The sequence below is a fragment of the Cupressus sempervirens genome, chromosome 10 (genome assembly GCF_028749045.1).
Source record: "Cupressus sempervirens isolate cs-2001-9-10 chromosome 10, ASM2874904v1, whole genome shotgun sequence".
NCBI classification, from domain to species: Eukaryota; Viridiplantae; Streptophyta; class Pinopsida; order Cupressales; family Cupressaceae; genus Cupressus; species Cupressus sempervirens.
This window is the reverse complement of record NC_143127.1, coordinates 312164648-312186757: the sequence shown is the minus strand read 5'-3', so window position 1 is coordinate 312186757 and position 22110 is coordinate 312164648.

Here is a 22110-nt window from a genome sequence, read left to right as displayed (position 1 = left end):
AAACCCATCTTCTGCCAATTTGACTCTTTGAAATCCTATTGCATCAGCTTTATAATCCCCTCATCCATCTCCCTATCCTAGATTCCTTTTTATAGCACTCCGCTCCTTCATCCTCCACCTTCCCTGAAGTCTTAAGCTTCCTTCCTCTTGTGCCTCTGACCTCCCTTTATCATTCTCCTGTAGTGAGAGTTTGAGCTAATTCAGACCCTTCTTGTTGCCAGTCTGTGTCTCCTCCCTCATCCCATCCAAGATTCTTGTATTTTTTCAAGAAGCCATCAAGCCTCGCTTTCTCTTCCTGCCACCTTCTTGAGGGGGCATCTCACAGTCCATTCTCTCCTCTTCTGCTCTAGCCTTGGGCATCTTATTTTTTTATCTTTGATGCCATGCCACTTGCGGCATCACATCAAAGAGGGGCAAAATGTAGACACCTAAAATCCCTTAGAAAATAAAGTATTTTTATTTTCTAAAAAAGTCTCTGATGACTTTATTTAATTAATTAATTTATTTTTATGCCATTAAATCCCCTTGTCTTAATTAAAAATATTTAATTAAGGAATCCCTCCCAAAAATGTTTAAATCTTATTTAAACATTATTTTCCTTATATATTAATTATTTAATTAATAAATTGACCAAAAATCCAAAAATAAATATTTAATTTATTTTTTGCCCAAAACTTGGCCAATTTCCTTAAGACCACTAACCTCTTCCAAAATCTTCTAACCCTTCTCTAATTTTGATTAAAGGCTAATCCCATCATTTTCTACCCTTAATCCCAACTCAAAATATTTAACTAAGGTTAAATATTAATTCTCATATTTATTAAAAATGTTTTAATAAATATCTCCTCAAACCAAACCTATGAGATAAATAAACTTTATTTATCCTAACCCTAAGCCTATCCCTAAACCCCCTTTTTAGCCTAATCCACCCCATCCACCCATACTAATCAAGCTTAGCCACTAACTCACCCACCCTCATTAAATGCCATCCACTTGCATATCTCTAACAAGCTTAGTCTAATCCTAAATCACCTCTAATCCCCCCCTAACCTTGTCACATTCCCTAAGCAAGTTTAAGACTTTCCTAAACCAAGCAAAGTCAACAATCTCAACTCCCTCCAAAATATCCCAACCACTAAGCCTTGAATGCTCTTATAAGGCCATAAAGACTCTTACAAACTCATTCATTTCTCTTACAAGCCATTTATGAGGGTCTTTAAGGCCTTGAGCCTCCTTTGTTGAATCATCCTTGCCCTTTCCTCCATCCACTCACCCTATGACATGTGTCACTCCCTAATTGGCTGTAATGAAGCACAATCCATGTGCTCTCCTCTCATGCAATCTGATCCCTCCATGAGATTTTCTCCATCCTTGCATCTTAGCCCTCAAACCCTCAAGCCTCTTGCCTATAAATTGGATCCCCTCCCAAGCCATTTCATCACAATCCTTGAGCTAAAGTTATAATGTTAGTCTGAGAAACAAAACCCTTAACCATACCCTTATAATGCCAAATTGAGAGCTCACAAAGCTACCAATTTTCCATTTTCCATCTCCATTGAAGCATAGTTTATCTTGAGCACACATCCCAAATCCTATCAAATACACACATCCCCAACTCAAGAGAACAATCTCATTGAGAGAGCCCCTTAAATGACTCATATTCTCATTTGAGAGCTTCTCTTTTGTCTATCTTGAGGTTATGTTAATTTAGTTTAATGTTAATGCTTTTATTTCATTAGATTAGTGTTTATTTGCATACTAAAGTAGCATATACAGAAGTGTGTTGGTTGTCTGAACTAATTAAAAAAGGCTATGTGGCAGCTCCTAGTGCATTCACATGTCACAGTCTTGAGAAGGCATAGACACTAACATGTGGCCGAGGGTTTTAAAAACCCATTGCCAATTTTGCCATCATGGGCACTGGTAGTAATAGTTTCTAGGGCCTGAAAAGCTATTGCTTCAAAGGTTGGACAAGAATTTAAAACTCACATGTGGGTCGGGATACAATTAACGAGTGGCTGAAATATTTGTAGTGATCCAAAGTATTTCAAGAACGCTCGCCAAATTTTAAATATGGGTGGGAGGGCTATGGGGATAATCCTACATGCAGCTCACAATGGATATTTAAAATATTTATAACTCAAATGTCGTGGCTTTTTTAAACAAAGTGAGGTCCCACTAGAAGATGGTGCTTGTCTCCAATGGTAGATATGGTGTCGCTAGGGGAATAGTCCAATATAACCAGATTTAGTGCCCACCTATAAATAGTGAATATGCCCATTGAAATGAAATTGAATATTCTAGAGAACAAGGAATATTCTCTATGTAGGGCCAGGATTTGATAGCTCGATACTCGTGCTAAAAATATTTCATAAAAATACTGAAAATGCAGAGAAATTAAAATACCAGATCTAAATTAAAATATTGCAAATCTAAAGATCATACCCATGTTGCAAACTGGGGCCTTTGGGTGCCGATTTGCAAAAAAAATTCCCTCATGGTCAACTTTAGCCTAGGATAGGCAACTTTATAGCCAATTTTCATCGAATCAGCATTCTAGATGCAATGGCTAGGTTAGATCTGGCTCTAGACACTCCTAATTTCTATAGTACTTCAGAGTTGGGCTGGGGTGGTGAATCAAGAAGATGGTCTCGAAGAGCTTTGTGAAGAGGAATTCTTCAAGTGCTCTAATACCATGTAAGAATTTTCCTTAGGGAAAGATTCATCCAAGATTGTAGAACTCAACACAAGCACAACTGTAGACCAAAAATGGATATGATCAATTAATCAAAGTATGTCCTAATACATTGCTCTATTCAATATGTCCAAACACACTAGGAGCGCCTGTATATAAAGGCATCTCAGGAAGCACCTAGAATGTCTCTAGAAACAACTAGGAGATAAGATAAGGAATCCAGAGTTGGGCTGTAGTGCTGAAGCAAGAAGATGGTGTCAAATGGCTTTGTGAAGAGAAATTCTCCAAGAGCTTTGATACTATGTAAGAATTTTCCTTAGGGAAAGATTTACCCAAGATCGTAGAACTCAACACAAAAAAACTGTAGACCAAAAATGGATATGATCAATTAATCAAAGTATGTCCTAATACATTTTTCTGTTCAGTATTTCCAAACACACTAGGAGTGCTTGTATATAAAGGCCTCTCAGGAAGTACATAGAATGTCTCTAGAAACAACCAAGAGATAAGATAAGCATCATGATAACTAAGCACATGCCTTATCCAACATTGTAGATGATTGGATAAGAATGACTAGATGAGTGGATAAGAATGACAAGGTGGTAGACACCATGTGCTGAATTAGTGTGCTAACTCCTATGTTGTAGACACAATGTGAATAAAAAAGGTTCAAAATCTTGTGTTGTCAACATGACAACTCATAAGAGTGCACATACTCTTAGGTGACTAATAAATAATAATAAAAATATGCATTAACCTAAGTAAACTTAAGTAAATGTAAATAGTAAATACTTATTTACACCAACAATGACCAATGGAACACCAAATTCATAGGCTAAATTGAGGAAAAAAGTAGAATATTAAGGAAATTATAGTTAAAGATGAGTTTTTCTAGTGTTGATCAAGTGATAGTAGAAGCCAAGAAAATATAGTGTTGATCAAGCATCAGTAAAAACTACATATTAGAAAATTTAGACCAAGCAAAGATAGAGTATGTCATACAAGAAAGTTAGTAATGACCAAGTTGTGTAGTTATGATTGAGGCCAAGGAATACAATATTGACCGAATGAAAACATTTGATAGTTTGTAAAGGAATTTAGATTCCCAGCCAAAACAATTGAATTTTTAGATTGGTCAAAAAATGTAAACAATAAGTATTAATAAGATAGAGAATTTAGTGCATGATAAACTATGTTTGAGAATTCCTTGGCATGGGTTCATAGAGAAATTTTGAGAGGTATCTAGATGGAGAAGGAGGAAATGAAATGATGGAAGGGCTTGATGAATATGGCCTAATTGTAAGATTAATGCTGATGTTTAAGTGGGAAAAGATCAAAGCTACCTATCTAATGAGGCATAATGATAACTTTTAGAGGTTAAGTAATTTTTTATTTTGTTGATTGGTGAAATTGAGCATAAGGCTATGGAGAGATGAGTATAGGTAAAGTGTGGTTGCTTGAAGGGTTTCAAAGAGAACTAGTGATGGAGATATAAATGAAGGTCATTTAGTGGATCATGAGATGAGTTAAATTGTGATCTATGTTTGAAAAAGTGATTTGTATTTATTAGATCAACCTACTCTTACTTTCTAACTATTGTATCAGTTAAAAACCTTTAATCAAGGTTGACTTAATAGTCATTTATAAATCCTTTAATCAAGGTGACATTTTAAAAGTGATGTTCTTAATCCCTCTAACCAAACCACTCTTAATAGGGTGATTAATCCCTTAACAGGATCACACCCAACAATGTGTATTGTAACCTTTAACAAGGTTGTGTCTTAACTAGGCTCACTTCAAAATAGTGAAAAGTTGGTAGCATGGTACTGATGGTTTTTCCCAAATTGGGTTTCCATGTTAAATCCCATTGTCATACTTGTGTGAATGACATTTAATGTATTTTATCTCTTATTGCTTTACATTCTACAAGGAGTTTACTATTGGGACATAACAAGGTTTGTGTTACTTTTAAGATGATATAGAGATCGAGTGGACTAATGAATAGATTTAAGTTATTTAAAGTGGTTAAAAGTTTATACGCAACATTAAGACTTGAGAATAACTAATTCATCCCCCCTGTTAGGTATTCTTAAATCAATCTAATAATATGTATCAAAGCTTTTGTTACTTGTAAAGAAAGTTTGAAGAGACATAAATCTATAGATCAAGATATTAAGAAAAGAGGAACCCAAGATGAACAAGAAGAACTTCCCTACATGGAAAAATTTGATGAAGCCACATATTGCTGGATGTCGAGATTCAAAAGGACACTACCTAGAGCATAACTACACAGTGGTACCAAAACATATGAAATCCAAACATATAAGGATGAATAAGAACCCAATCATACAATGTTGGACATTCATCTTCCTTAAGTTACTTAGAGTTTGATTATATAAAAGAATGCACTAATGTAAAGAAAATGTGGGAGAAATAGGTAAGCATCCATAGTGGAAATAAATATGTACTAAAATCTAAGTCATAGATCAAGAGAGGAAAGTTTTATGATATGATGATGAAATAAGGTGAGAATTTTGCACAATACCATGGCCAAATAAAAGAATTTGTGTATGCAATTAAAGGAGCTAAAGGAAAAATTAGTGATAAAACTATAATCAACAAGTTACTAAGAACCCTAATTCCTATTTATGCTATTAGAGTTTCTGCAATACAAGAATAAAGATGTACTCCTAGTAATGATGTGACCTTGGATATTGGGAGGCTTACTACTTTTCATTGTCAAATTTTGATAATTTTACTAGCCCTACTATTGAATCCTCTTTCAAGTCGCAACTAATTCTACAAAAGTCTAAGAAGAAGGAAGGAAACTATAATGATAATGATATTGAATCATTTAATGATGATCATGAGGATCTTGAAGCATTAGTGGCTAGAATTGTACCTATTGCAAAGAAAAAATGAAAAGTAAACTTCCTACAGTCTATTTTTCATGCAATAAAGCTCATTATATTGCTGCAAAATGTCCTGATAGAGATGACAAGGATGAAAAGAAAGACAACAAGCATAGAAGAAGAATAGATGGAAGAGACAAAAAAGAATACAAATACTACAAGGAAAAATTTAAGAAATATCTTTACATTTGCGAAGAAGAAACTGGTAGTGATATCGATAGTAACAATGAAGAAGTTGTTTATGTTGCAATGAAAGATGATTCTGATAAAGATGAGAAAAATGCACTTATTTCATATGTGAATAAAATTGATAGATGGATAATTGATAGTGGCTGATCACATCACATGACTAGTGATAAAGATAAGTTTAAAACTTTAGAACATTATAAAGGAAGATGTGTTAACTTTGGTAATGATGCACCATGTCTTGTAAAAGGTAAAGGATATATAAGATTTACTGAATTTTTTTGATGTGATAATGGTTATTGGGTTGAAGGACTGGGTTAGAATTTGTTAAAATGTTGCAATGTTGAATTGTTTAGGTTATAGAGTTGAGCTTAAACACAAGAAAGATAAGACATGCGATGGATCTAGAGAACTTATTGGAAGTGGAGAACAAACAAGAGGTAACTTGTTCTACCTAGACCTATCTGATGATACATGCTTGTTTTCACAATATGAAGACATTTGGTTATGAAATAAGAGGTTATGTCATGTCACATTTGATAATTTGGTAAGTATTTCTAAGATGAAAAGAGTAAGATGTTTGGCAAGATAGAAGAAACTTGATAATGTAATGTGTAAGAAATGCTAATGGGGTAAAATGACAATGTCTAGTTTCAAGAGCACAATGTATTCATCTAATGATATATTGGAGTTAGTTCATACTAACCTTTATGGACCTATTGGAGTGCAAAGCTACTTTGGCAACAAATATTTTATTCTATTTGCTAATGATTACTTTAGAATGATGATTGTCATGTTTTAGACAGAAAAATCTAATGCATTTCAATTGTTCAAGTTGTATTTGAAAAGAGATAAAAATGAAATGAGTAAAAGCCTGAAGTGTCTGAGATCCAATAGAGGAGGTGAATTAATATCTAAGGATTTCAACACATTCTCTAATGATAGAGGAGTCAATAGACAGATGTCAAAACCTAGGACCCCTTAATAGAATGGTATAGGTAAAAGGAGGAATAGATCAATCATGGGTTGTGCTAGGACATTGATGATGGAGAAGAATGTTTCATAAAATAACTAGAGAGAAGCTATAAGTAAAAATATTTATACTTTGAACCAATTACAAGTCAGGAAAGGTACAAATTCTAAACCTTTTGAGTTATGGTATGGATATGCACCTAATATGAAGTTTTTCAAAGTATTTGGAATAAAATGTTATTTATTGAAAGATAATTGTCATGGACAAATTGATGATAAAAGTGATGAAGGAATATTCCTAGGCTATTCTACTAAAAGAAAAGTATACAAATATTTAAATTCTAACAGTAAAAAAATTGTGGAAAGTGAAAATGTTAGAGTTGGTGAATATGCAAATAAAAATGAAGTTGAATGCAAGCAGGAACTTGAAAACTACAATAATTTTGTAAATGTTTATGAAGGAGAGCCTAGTACCTTACCTAGGCCTGAGAAGAAAGTTTCCAAGTAGAAAAAACCAATGGATGTTGAGTTTCAGCAGCAAAATATCAAGCATCAGGCAGTTGGAGATGAACATCATGAAGGGATTGTCAAACAACTAGAAGTAGGAGCAAAGATACCATAAGTGCTACCTAAAGTGAATTTACAAGGTGAACTTGATGAACCAGTGCAAGAACAAAAAAGAATTGAAGTCACCCTAGAAAAAATTGTAATAATTTAAATCATACACTAGATCAAATCATTGAAGAAAAATCGTCAAGAGTTATGACAAAAGAAAGATTGGAGATTGATACATACTTATTCTATGAGTACCAAACTAGATCAGTCAAAGATGAACTTGAGAAGGAAGATTATATTGCAGTCATGAGTGAAGAGATTGAGAAAACAAAGACATTGAGATAACTAGATATGGGGAGGCATTTTCTCTAGTTGTAAGGATAAAATGAGTGAGAAATTCTCTTACATATGTTTCCTACAAAGTATTCAAAGTGTATCAAATGGATGTCAAATCTGCATTTCTAAATGGAATACCAAAGGAATAAGTCTATATTGAACAACTTGAATGATATGTTGATCCAAATAAGAGGAATATGGTATGTAATGTATAAAAATCATTGTATAAATTGAAAAAAACTTGTAGATTTGGCTAAGATATTTGTTGACAAAATCATATTCAAAGGATAAGATTCATTGCGTAAATAATTTGCTAATGAAATGAAGAAAGAGTTTGAGATGTCTATGTTTGAAGAGATCAAAGGCTTTGTTGGTTTATAAGTGAATGAATTGAAGAAGGGTATTTACATTAGATAATCAAAGAACATTAACGAGATATTGAAGAACTTTCAAATGGAAGGCTCAATACTAGTTAGTATACCTATGGCTCCTAGACATAAATTTTCAAAAAGTGATGCTTAACTAATGTAAATCAAACCTTGTGTAGATAAATGATAGGAAAACTATAATATGTTATTGCATAATACATTAGATATTGCTAGATATTTTGGTGAATCATAGGGATTATCACTTGATTTTCATAAAACAAATATGGAGATACTTGAATGGAATAAAGGACTATCAACTATATTACAAGAAAAAATGCAAGTTTAAATTGAAAGTGTATATTAATGTAGATTGGGATCTAAAGGCTAATGATAGAAAGAGTACAAGTGGTGGAGCTTTCTTTCTAGGAAAGAGATTGGTTTCATGGACAAGCAAGAAAAAAACTTCATTTCTCAATCTATAGTAGAACTTGAATATGCAGTAGAAACCATTAATTATTATAACATGGTGTGGATCAAGAAATTGTCAAAAGGAATAAAGGAAGAGATCAATGAGCCTATTGCCATATTCTATGAAATAAATAGTTCTATATAAAAATATCTAAGAGTCTTTTTATGTAGACCAAGACTAAGTCTATTACTATCAAGTATCATTACTTGAGAGAGTTGGTATAAGAAAAAGAATTAACATTGGAGTATGTGAGTACAAAGGAGAAGATAGGTATATTTTTAATAAAAAATTACCTAAGGATGCTCATGAATATTTAGAAGGTAAACTAGGGTTGATTCCCTTAATTGAGGCTACCTAAGCTAGAGATAGAGCATTGCATCAAATGTTTTGATTAGATTATCTTACAACTTGATTCAAGAGATCACACTTTAGGAGCTGCCTAAAGATATGAAGAGAGAAACACAAGATTTTAGACCAGTCATAAGCTAAATGAAAAAGGGATAATCTAGTTTAGAGAGTTGACATGAAGTTATCTACATTATAAATATGTATGAGATATTTTAAGGTGTCTTTGGCACTATTTTCAAAGAGGGGGAGTTTTTATGTAGTTACCATTAGATGTTACACATGAAAGAGAGAAGCATGAGAAAGAGATTTGATGTTTTTTTTTGAAAGATGACACTATTACAATTGTTTCTACAATTGGTGAGTAGAGATTTTGCATAGAAGAACTACAAATATGAGATTCAAAATGAAACTAATGATGAGACCAGAGAGATTGTTGGATCATGAGATTAGAAGAAGAATGAAACTAAGGATATTAATGAATATCTTTTACTAAACATAGAGGGTGTTGACAAATAAAAATCAGTTGGATACTTGAATAACTTTTTGGGACTCATGGTAACTTGAGGTATTTCCATCAATGCAAAAGAGGGATATTCTTGGAAACTACAATTAGAAAAATTGTTATGTTGTCATTGATGTCAAACCTTATTGGTTAGATAGTTTCTAACTAAGTAGAATTTGATATGATTTGATTGATTTAGAGGATTTGAAAAGAAGAGATAACAAGAAGACCTAGTGGAAAAGTTGAGTTATGTGGAACTATGATGAGCACTTGATTAGTTGGCACATTGGAAAGATAATATGATTTAATTATTACACTAAGTGGGGAGGATAGTTGAATTGAATCCTAGTAGTGATGATGAATGGAAGACCAAATTCATAGGCTAAACTAAGAAATAAAGATGAAGATTAACGATGTTATAGTTGAAGCTGAGCTATGCCAGTGTAAATGAACTGACAATAGAAGCTGATAAAATATAGTGTCAACTAAGAATTGATAAAGACTACATATCAAAAAAGTCAGATTGAGTGAAGATAGAGTGTGATGATGAAGACTATTTGTATTTTCTGAGTTCTCTAGTGATGACCAAGGCCAAGGATCATGGTATTGACCAAGTGACAATATTTGATAATTTGTGAAAGCATTTAGATTCCCTACTGAAATAATTGAATATTTGGATTGGTCAGAATATGAGAATGATAAGTATTGATGAGATGGAGTATTTAATATATGATACCCAATATTTGAGCATTCTTAGGAATGGATTCATGGATAAGTTTTGAGAAGTATCTAGAAGGAGAACAAGGAAATGAAATGATGGAAGGATTCAATGAATCCGACCAAAACCTTAGATTAATGGTGATTTTTAAGCAAAAAAAATCATGACTATCTCTTTAAGGAGACATAAGGATAACCTTTAGATTTTCAATAGTTGTTCACTTTGTTGATGGGAAAAAATGAGAAGAAGGTTGTGAAATGCTGAGCATAGGTGATGTATGATTTATTGAAGGGTTTCCAAGTGAATCAATGATGGAGATATAAATGATGTCTAGTTAGTGGATCAGTAGATGAGCTACATTATGATCTATATTTGTAAAAGTGAGTTATATTTATTAGAGAAACCTATTATTATTTTCTAACCATTGTATCACTTAAAATCATTTAATCAAGGTTGACCTCATAGTCATTTGTAAATCCTTTAATCAAGGTGACATTCTAATAGGATATTCTTAAGCCATCTAACAAGGACACTCCTAATAGGGTGATTAAATCCTTTAACAGGGTTACACCTAACAATGTGTATTGTAACTTTTAATAGGGTTGGCTCTTAACTAAGCTCACTTTAGAAGTGTAAAAGGTTTATAGCATGTTACTAGTGGTTTCTCCCAAATTGGTTGTTAATGTTAAATCCTAGCTTCATACTTGTGTGAATGCAATTTTATGTGTTTTATTTCTTATTTATTTACATTGTGAAAGTAGGTTACTATTAGGATAGTGAACAAAATTTTTATGTTGTTGTTGTTAAGTTGATATAGAGATCAAGTGGAATAATGAATAAATATAAGTTGTTAAAAGTGGTTAAAAGTTTATTTGGAACATCTAGACCTAAGGATACCTGATTCCCCTCCCCCTCCCCTTTCTGAGTTATTATCAAATTATTCTAAAAGTATCAATGTTATCTTCTAGATTATACTGAGTTGCAATGATAAATAGTAAACATAAAATGAACTTATAACATAATAAGAATCCATAGAATATGACACAAGTATTTAATGGAGAAACCCTGCAAAGGGAAAAAAAACTAGGAAATGGCAACCCAAAATTTACACTCTTCTAATGTTTTCTCTATTAGGAACCAAAATTATTAAAGTTACATATACATTAGTAATGTGAATTTATTAGAGGATTTTTACCAAAGATCATCTAGACCTTATTCATTATTTAAAGCTTATAACGAATGGAATTCTCTAAAGGACTTATAAAACATTTGACATAATGTCACCATATAGGATTTCAAAAGATTATTAGGTCCACTTGGATAAGAGATTATTTTTTTGTAATGATTAGAAAAGTAATACTAAAATGATTTGTTAGGTTTTGTTTGGATCTCTATTTTTTTCAATCTCTTTCCTCTTTCAACCTTTTTATTCCATTCTATCTGATTCACACACTTCACACATCAACATAATGATTCCCTTCCTTGATCTTCATATTGTGTTTCAAGATAATCCTAAGGAACCAAACTATGTAGTAGTAAAAAGATATTTAGATATCTAAAGGGTACACTTAATTTTGGATTATGGTATGATAGATCAAATGACTTTACTCTATGTGCATATACTGATATAGAATAGGAAGGAAGTATGGATGATAGAAAGGGTACAAGTGGTGGAGCATTTTTCCTTGGAGGAAGATTAGTTTATTGGATAAGAAAGAAACACAATTGTATTTAATAGAGTATAGTAGAAGTAGAGTGTGTAGCAGAAACTAGCAATTACAATTAGATCATGTGGATCAAACAAATGTTGAAGGATATTGGGATAGAGCTTTCAAAACCTCTTATCATACACTATGATAATAGAAGTACAATAAGTATGTCTAAGAATCCTATGTTACATTCTAAGACAAAGCACATATCTATTAAGTATAATGTTTTGAGAGAGAAAGTTACAAAACAAGAGATCAGACTAGAGTATGTTAATACAAAGGAGAATATTGCAGATATATTTATAAATCCTTGTCCTTAAAATATATTTGAGTATTTGTGAGGTATGCTTGGGGTTATGACCCTTATTACTTTAGAGTACATTATATAGATATTACATCACTCTAGTGGTATGTAACACTTTAGTTGGACTAAATATTGATGCTTTCTTTATGGGGGAGTATTTACGATTGAGAAGAGTCATGAAGGACTCTTGGTGGATGGTATTTAATAATGCCTTTGGAGACTTGGCCTAGCTAAAGATAATTGAATAGAAGATTGAAATAATGATGTCTTTGTCATTGATATGAATGGGGGACATAGAGCACATGAAAAACATCTACTACACATTGGGGGGAGAATGCATGGAAATATAAGAAAATAGAATGGGAGTGAATTGTACATAAAAAAAGTATTGATGTCAATGGGGAGGTATATAAATGTAGGAGAAATTTTTGTTCCTAAGAGTTCTAGATTTGATTGGTGAAGAGGATTTGAAATTTGTGATATTGTTATTAGGATTTAACTGTGTGATTTTGAGTCAACCTCGTTGACCCATGTTTCATGAGTAGTGGTTCAAAATGAATCCATATCTCATGAGAATAAATGGAATACTTAACACTCATTGGATCTAGGTGATGCTCATAGGGGTGAAGCACCGAGACTTCCTAGGAGGTCACCCATCCGAGTACTACTCCAGCCTGATCGCACTTAACTACAGAGTCTCCTCCATGGTTAAACCCAAAGATTGCAACCCCATTTGCAAAACCTTCACCAATTCTTGTGCCTTATGAACCATTAATTAGAAAGCCCCTTAAGCTCATCAATTGATAAGTAGGAGATAATTTCCACAACAAGTCAAATTGTGATATTGCTATCAGGATTTAACTGTGTGATTTTGAGTCAAACTCATTGACCCATGTTTCATGAGTAGTGATTCAACATGAATCCATATCTCATGAGAATAAATTGAACACTTAATACTCATTGGATCTAGGTGATGCTCACAGTGGTGAAGCACTGGGACTTCCTAGGAGGTCACCCATCCCAGTACTACTCCAACCTGATCGCAGTTAACTACGAAGTTTCCTCCATGGTTAAACCCAAAGCTTGCAACCTGATTTGAAAACCTTCACCAATTGTTGTGCCTTATGAACCATTCATTAGAAATACCCTTAAGCTCATCAATTGATAAGTAGGAGATAATTTCCACAACAAGTCAAATTGTGATATTGCTATCAGGATTTAACTATGTGATTTCAAGTCAAACTCATTGACCCATGTTTCACGAGTAGTGATTCAACATGAATCTATATCTCATGAGAATAAATGGAACACTTAACACTAATTATATCTAGGTGATGCTCATAGGGGTGAAGCACAAGGACTTCCCAGGAGGTCACCCATCCCAGTACTACTCTAGCTTAAGCGCGCTTAACTACAGAGTTTCCTCCATGGTTAAAGCCAAAGCTTCCAACCCCATTTGCAAAACCTTCACCAACTGTTGTGCCTTATGAACCATTCATTAGAAAGCCCCTTAAGCTCATCAATTGATAAGTAGGAGATAGTTTCCACAACAACTCAAATTGTGATATTGCTATCAGGATTTAACTATGTGATTTCAAGTCAAACTCATTGACCCATGTTTCATGACTAGTGATTCAACATGAATCCATCTCTCATGAGAATAAATGGAACACTTAACACTCATTGGATCTAGATGATGCTCACAGGGGTGAAGCACTGGGACTTCTTGGGAGGTCACCCATCCCAGTACTACTCCAACCTGAGTGCGCTTAACTACAGAGTTTCCTCCATGGTTAAACCCAAAGCTTACAACCCCATTTGTAAAACTTTCACCAAGTGTTTTACCTTATGAACCATTCATTAGAAAGCCCCTTAAACTCATCAATTGATAAGTAGGAGATAATTTCCATAGCAAGTCAAATTGTGATATTGCTATCAGGATTTAACAGTGTGATTTTGAGTCAAACTCATTGACCCATGTTTCATGAGTAGTGATTGAAAATGAATCCATATCTCATGAGAATAAATGGAACACTTAACACTGACTGGATCTAGGTGATGCTTAGTATTTGCAACAATAACAACAACAACAACATGTTTGAAAAGATGAGAGTTGTTGCAAAAACAACAACTGGATGCTTAGTATTCTTAGAGCTTAGATCTTTTTTCATCTATACTACCATCAATGCCAAAGTGAAATATTGTTAGCATGGATGTTGATGATATTCCTTTTGGGGAAGTATCCTTGCATTGCTATAACATTGAAGAGATTGACAATATATCTATGTGTTGCATTCAGGACAATATTTTTCATTGATGTTAACATTATGTGAAGATTGGCAGAGTAGCAGATAGTGATTGAGTTTGTATAGATTGACTATTGAAGTTCAGGTCAAGCATAGTTGTGGAAATGTTTTAAAGTGTTTCTTGATGAAGTGGGTAAGAGCGGATACAAAAATTTGAAGAATAGTAGCAATTATTGATGAGTTATAGAAGACAGTTTTCAAATAGAGTTCCTAACAAGTATTTTTTGATGTTTGGATTAAATCTCCTAACAAGGATAGAATCTATATGAGAGTAGTTAGATTGTGATAGAAGACAACAAGATGATGATCTAAAAAATTGTGTGATGTCTAAGATCAAACATATGATAAATTGTGAATATTGTGAGCCAATAATGTTTTGTACTTATGAAAAAAATATAATGTATTGTATTATCCTAATGGTGTTCTATTGTAACTAATTGGGAGAGCCTCAAGGATGACTCAATGAATGATTGTTAAGACTTGGTATAAAGGAAGGATTTTTTCATTGGTTGTAATATCAATGTAAATGAATTCTATGTGATTTGAGAATATTGGTAAATGCGAGTAAATGATTAAAGGGAACATTGTGATACGAGTTTGATGATCTGATATTGAGATTTGAGAAGTGTTTTGGTGTAGTAGAGGCATGGTAAGAGGATAGAGAGAGAGTTTTAATTGCTGAGATTAGTTTCATTTCTATTATTCTTAAAGGAATAATATAGAGGCAAGTTGGATAGTGATTTTGGTGGTCTTTCCCCTAAAGTTGTTTGGACAGTGGGTTCATCTATCTTCTACAACTCCTAACAGAGGTTTAATTTCCTCATAGGGATTCAAGGTCTCCTAATAGGCATTGATATGTAATGAATGTATTGCAGTGGCTCCTAATAGAGTTCATCTTCTTAAAATGAGCATATTTATTAGTACATCATTTTGTGGGTACCAACCCCACCTAGGCTTTCCCTCTAATCAAGGGTTTGCCTAGTTAACATATAGGGTGTTATTGTATATGTCTAGATATTCTTATGGTTGTTTTTAATATTGATCACATGTTTGAAGATTAATAAGTTTGATAAAAGTAATAATAATTTGATAATTGATTCAACCCCCCATCCCCCTCTCCCCCTCTTCTTAGTTATCTTAGTGGACTCTACTTTCTAACACAAGATATTCAACTCTAGCAGTAGATTGTGAAAGATAAATATTTTTCCTTCTTAGCCATGTTATCAATAATTATCCAAAAAAGAAAGCTCCTCCAATTGTAATTTTTTTGTCATGAACATTTCAATCCAATTAGAATTTTTGTATACTTTGAGATTAAATTCATCCTCTTGTTTCTACCATAGGACATAATCTTTAGTTTCTTTGAGATATCTAAATATCCTTTTTACAACATTCATGTGAGTTTCCTTTAGATTAGATGAAAACCTTGCAACAAGTCCAACAGAAAGTGCAATATGTAATATATTATGTAGAACTTATTGTAACTTTCCAATCATAGATCTATATTGATTCTCATTTACTTCAGTAGTAGTGTCTTTATTTTGATAATTTCACTCCATTTAACATAGGGGTATTGACTCACATAGACTAATCCATCCCAAATGTATTCAAGATATCTATCACATACTTATATTAGAGTGATGTTTCTATTGCACCAAAAGATCAATCTTTCAATACCTGATAATGCTAATCATCCTATCATACACAGGAGGAAGTTAAGTTGTTTTGCATTGATGGAAACTAAAGGAAAAACATAAACACATTTTTGAGAAAGGGTTAATGTATTCATTAAATTTTCTAAGGGTTTTGAAAATTAAATGGATTAAGATTGTTTTGAGCCAAATTCATGACATGAAGATATGGTTGGAAGGTGGATCAATTTATGTCACAAGACATATTGTTCACCGACTCACTCAATGCCCTATCATGGAAAAAGTTAAGTTATTTCATTGCTATAGAAAGGATGTGATTGAGAAAAATACAATTAAGATATGGAACAAGGGAGGCATGAATATTTAAAACATTACTGACACCAAGATTGAGTTTGTAGTCAAGGTCATTTCTCATAAGTTCTATCAGTCTAGTTGACTAGATAGTGTTCCTTGTATTAGAGTTGATGTTGCATGGAAAATAATGAAGAAAGATCACATCTATGACCTTAGCAACCTAAAATTAATACAATTGAATGAGATATGGAGAATATAAGAAAAGTAAAGAACACCATGTGTAATTTTGGTTCTCTACTTGTTTGTATATGTACAAAATTCTTTTCCTACCATTAGAAATGCCACTTGGAATAAGAATAATCTGATCAATCAGCAAATAAATAAATTTATTAAGGAACTGGGAGACAATTTTGAGAAGGTAATGGATGGGTACTTTAAATAATTCAAGAAAAAATATGAAGAATAGGTCAAGGATTCCTCAATTTTTAGTTGATAACTATTATGATGATGTATGTCTCCTAGTGGATACAAATTGGACATATATTCGAGCATTGATACCTTAGATGACATGGTTGAGACCATTACCCTGTGAGATAAATATTGACAAAGATATAATAGCAATGACTATTTTATTATATTAACTAGTTGATAAGGATGTCAAGACATTCAACAAGTATGAAAAAAAAAGGTTAAATTCATTGTACAAATAAATGCTACCAAAATAGAGAAGAAGAGAAAAGGAATGATAAATAGTTTGGAGAGAATTCTTGGTGAAGGAACTAAGCAAGAGCTACCATAGTATATTACTATAGGAAAAGGTGAAAAAAATGTCAACTAATGAAGAAGCAGAAAATGAAAAAGAAGAAGGAAAAGGAGAAGGAGAAGAGATGGTGGTTTTTGAGCATTAGGAAAGCAAGAGTACAAAGAAGATCACCAAGCATGTCCATACTACACAAAGAGAAACTAGAAAGAAAACAAAGGCAACTAGTGTAGTAGTGACCAAGCCCAATAAAGAGGTAGCTAAAGATACTAAGCCTTCTCAATGAAAAATATTGACAAAGAAGAGGAATACCACTGAAGAGGAAAAGATGAGAAATCCTGCAAAGAAATGAATAAGAAATGTTATTATACCTAAAGATAATGATGAAGATGATGAAGAGAGTATCGAGTTAGAAGATACAAGTGAATTCATAATTGCACTTAACAAGCCACCCTAGACTATATATGAAATTCGTAAGAATATCAAGGGGAGTATAGGAATATTAGGTTCAAAGTTTATTAAGTATGAAACATTGGATACTATTGATAACACAAAGATTCAAGAGAAAGTTTTGGATATGATGGTACATTTAAGTACACACCATTGGAGCTAGCTAATTTGATACCTAATGAATTGTGTAATGAGATAGATGAAAGGTGGAAATATGCCTTGAAGTTTAAAAGTCAAATTAGAGAAGGAACTCTAGAAAATATTATTCATGTGCTTAATAGAAAAAATATTCTAAGGCTATGGTTGAGTATAACAGTATATTTGTTCATAAAAGAAGAATGTTTTTAATTCCAAAAAGAAAAATAGTGAATATGGTAGAAGAGATAAAGATCATGTGGAAGAAGACAAAAAGATCAAGATGAGGTCAACCTTGTTGAGTTAGATAATATAGAATATTTGGATGATGATTATATTCCACAAGGTGGAGAAAAAATTAAAACAATTATGATTGGAGATGAACCATAGGTTAGTTGAATAAGGATGTTACAAGTGAAGAAAATGTAAAGGTCAAACTAGAAAAACAATCCATTCTAACTAAAACAAAAGGGAAGGAGGAAGATCCATAAGATAAGTTAGTACATGAGATCTTTTTGGATCCAAACACTGTGATTATAGAAGTTAAAGATTATCCTAAGGTTGGTTCACAAAGGTGAGCTCACCATAGGTAGACCCAGCTCCTATTTTTCCCATTGTTCCTATTATATCAGATAGTCTAGTTGATAGTGAAGGTGATGTAAATATTAGTGAAGTAAAGCAACAAATATTTTTAGTAAATGAAGGTGAGAAGGAAGAAACGAGTCAAAATAACAAAGCATATCAGTCTTCTTGTAATGAAATAACTTTCACAATGGAAGAAATAATATGAAATATTATATAAATACTTGATACCAACTAAGAGTAATAGGCCACTTCGAGGGGGAAACCTACAAATATCTCCAATGAGAACACACTTCAAAATATGATGATGAAATAAGACTCACAACCTCCTATATATACCTAATTGTTTTTAGGTTGAATAGACACAACCCTTGATAACACCTAGGATGACCTACCTACCTAAATTATAATATAATAATGATAGCATGACTTAATTTAGGATTAAGATAGCCACAAGTTGACTAGTCATAACCCTATATATAATAATATTAATGGTGTAGCATGCCCCTCTCTTGAAAGAAGCATTTTCCTCAATGCTAACCAAGTGTGGATTCTTTTGAATGAACTCCTCATCCTCCCATGTGGCCTCTTCAACTAGTAAATTCTTCCATTGGATGAGATACTAAGTCAGGGTTTTGTTCCTCAACTTCTTTGTGCATGTTTGAAGAATGCACTTTGGTTCCAAAATTATTATTCCTTCTTCATCAAGTTCTAGTAGTACTATTTGAGCAGGAATATTTTGCCCAATTAACTTCTTCAAACAAGAAACATGAAAAATTGGATGAATCTTTATTGTTGGTGGCAACTCAAGCTTGTAGACAATAGTACCATTTTTTACATGATTTTGTATGGTCCATAATATCTTGGAGACAACTTATTATTCTTTTTTTGTTTCTTCATTGATATTTATTTACAAGGCTGCAATCTCAAGAAAACCCAATCCCCAACTTCAAAATTTCTTTCACTACGATGTTGGTTTGTTTGTTGTTTCATTCGATTTTATCCCATAGCTAAATTCTTCTTGAGTCCTAAAAGTACCTATTATTGATAAAGAAAGTGATCCTCTACTACTTCAACTCTTGGTGACACCTTTAATGATGATGTGATGGAAGGATGATGATATCCATAAAGTGCCAAAAATGAAGACATTTTTGATGAGGTATGAAAAGAAGTATTATACTACCATTCTACAAGAGGTAGCTAATCTATCCATTGAGATTGTTTTTTGAAGTGAAACAATGTAGATATCCTTCCAAATATTTATTAACCAGCTTAGTTTTCCCATCTAATTGTGGATGGTATGAAGAACTACAAGCCAATTGTGTACCCAAGCATAAGAATAAATCTTTCCAAAAGTGACCAGTAAAGATATGATCATGATCACTAACAATATCCTTAGGTATACCATGTAGCTTCTGGAAATTCTTTGAGAAAATTTTTTCCACTATACTTGCTATAAAAGGATGTGATAATTCAATAAAATGTGCATATTTAGTGAGGTGATCAACTACTACCATGATGACATTATGACCTTTAGATTTGGGGAGCCCTGTGATGAAGTCCATGGATACCTCTTCCCAACATTGGCTAGGAATAGATAAAAGCTACAAGAGACAGAGTTTCTTAATTATTTCCCCCTTATTTCTTTAACAAACCAAACATTCAACCACAAACTTTTGAACATCACCTTTTGGCCCTTCCCAAAAAAATATTGCTTTGACCCTATGATATGTCTTCAAAAATCCTAAATGACTCCCTGGAACTAGTTGTATGGCATGGTCATGAGCCCTCTTAGGAGTAAGTCCTTTAGGCATATCTCCAAGAATCATTGAGTGATAATCAATTAATTCTTGTAAATTTGGATGAGTAAGAACATTAGATTGAGATATTTCTAATGAACATAGCTGGGCCACAAATCCATTCGCACCTTTCTTAAGAGTTTTTTGCATTTGATGAGAGTTTATCATCTATCGGGATTTTTCCTTCAATCCCCTTTGCTCCACTACCTTTCCTTGTGATTGATATTGCATGAATAGTTCTTGGAAGTTCATCTCAATTGTTCCTAATGTAGTAAGCCATTATACTCCCAAAACAATATCTGTTGCACCCATGGATATTGCATACATTGGGGTATCAAGTTGATAACCTCCCATGGATAATTTGATGCTATGACATTTCCCTGAATAACTAACTATGCTCCCATCCACAATCAAAACTTAAAACTCTGGGGCTGGATATATAAAACAATTTAGAAGAGTTTCCAACTTTTTGTTGATGAAATTATGAGTACTACCTGAGTCGATCAATAATGCTATTTTCTTCTTCTTTAAGAAACCCACTACCTTGAGAGCTTGTGGTGTACTGAAACCTAAAAGTGCATGACAAGAAATGATTGGTTCAGAATCATCTGATTCCTCACTTGACTCCCTATACTCCTCTGATATGTATTCATCCTCTTCTTCCTCAATTGGACCTTCAATATAGAACAATTTATTTTCACTACATTTATGTCCTTGACTATATTTGCTATCGCAGTTGAACCACAATCATTTTTCTCTTTTCTCATCAATTTGTTGTGGAATCAAACTAGTAGGTTGAGGAAGATAAGGTGTTGAATATCCTTTGTCTCTTGTGACATTATCCCCCTACTTTCTAGGAATCAAGAACTTCTCCTCTATCCTATGTGCCAATATAAGAGATTCATTTACTAAACTGGGACAAAACATGCATACCTCATGTTGAATGTGATCCTTGAGACCTACCAAAAATAAATAATTTAAATTCTCCTCTATAATTTTATCCACTCTTAAGGATAGATTTTGGAATTTTTAAATATAATCCTTAATTGGTCTTGTTTTTTGAAGCTTAGCAAGTTGTCTAAAGAAGTTTTCTATCATACTATTGCTATATTGTGCTTGGGGTTCTTTTGTAAAAATTGATCATGATATAGTGAGACCCTTTTTCCTCCTATGAGTACAAAGCCAATGATACCAAATGAATTGGTCTTATTCTTGATATAAGGAAGCCATCATAACCTTTTGTCCATATGGGATTTGATGTATTTAAAAAAAAATCACCATTTAATTTATCCATGATAGAGGATCCTCGCCATCAAATTTTCACATATCCATCTTTGGAAAAAAATTCCTAGATCCCATAGGATTAATAAATTTTTTGTCATTATTAGTCAACTTGAAGGTTTCACCTTGATTGCTTGAGAGCTCCTTCCTTCTTTCATTCATGTAGGTGCTTAAAATGCTTTATATATATGATATATCTCCTCGTAGGTCACACATATCCTTCTTAACCTCTTCCTTGAACTTATTAAGTTCCTCATTTGGCTTATTGTCCTTTGTTGCGTACCAAATTTTGATTAGAGGATTTCCCCAATGTGGTAGAATTCTTTTTGCCTCTTGTTGGAGGCCTCGTCATGATGGAAACCAATGTTTTTGAAATAAATCACATAAATTAAACGTAAATTCTCTTATTTATTTATTTTTTACTGTAAATTTCTTGGGCCAAGAAATCCTTACTCAGAAACAAATCTACAAAAAAATTACCAAATTTGCTACCTTGAGAGAGAATTTTCCTAATTTTACAATATCCTACTTTTTTTTTTTTTCAATTTCTCCAAGCTTTGAATTTAGGCTCCTCTACTATGTATTGAAAAACCCAATACAAGTTATACTCCAATTTGACAAGATGTGAGAGATATGAAGATCTCAAAAAATTGCATAGAAATAGTAATTCTGCAATCATTTCCTCAAATTTGCTCCAATTTTTCTAAATTTTGGACTATAGATTATTTAATATGTTCTTCAAATACCCTTTAAAAATCTTTGAAAAATTGTAATGCT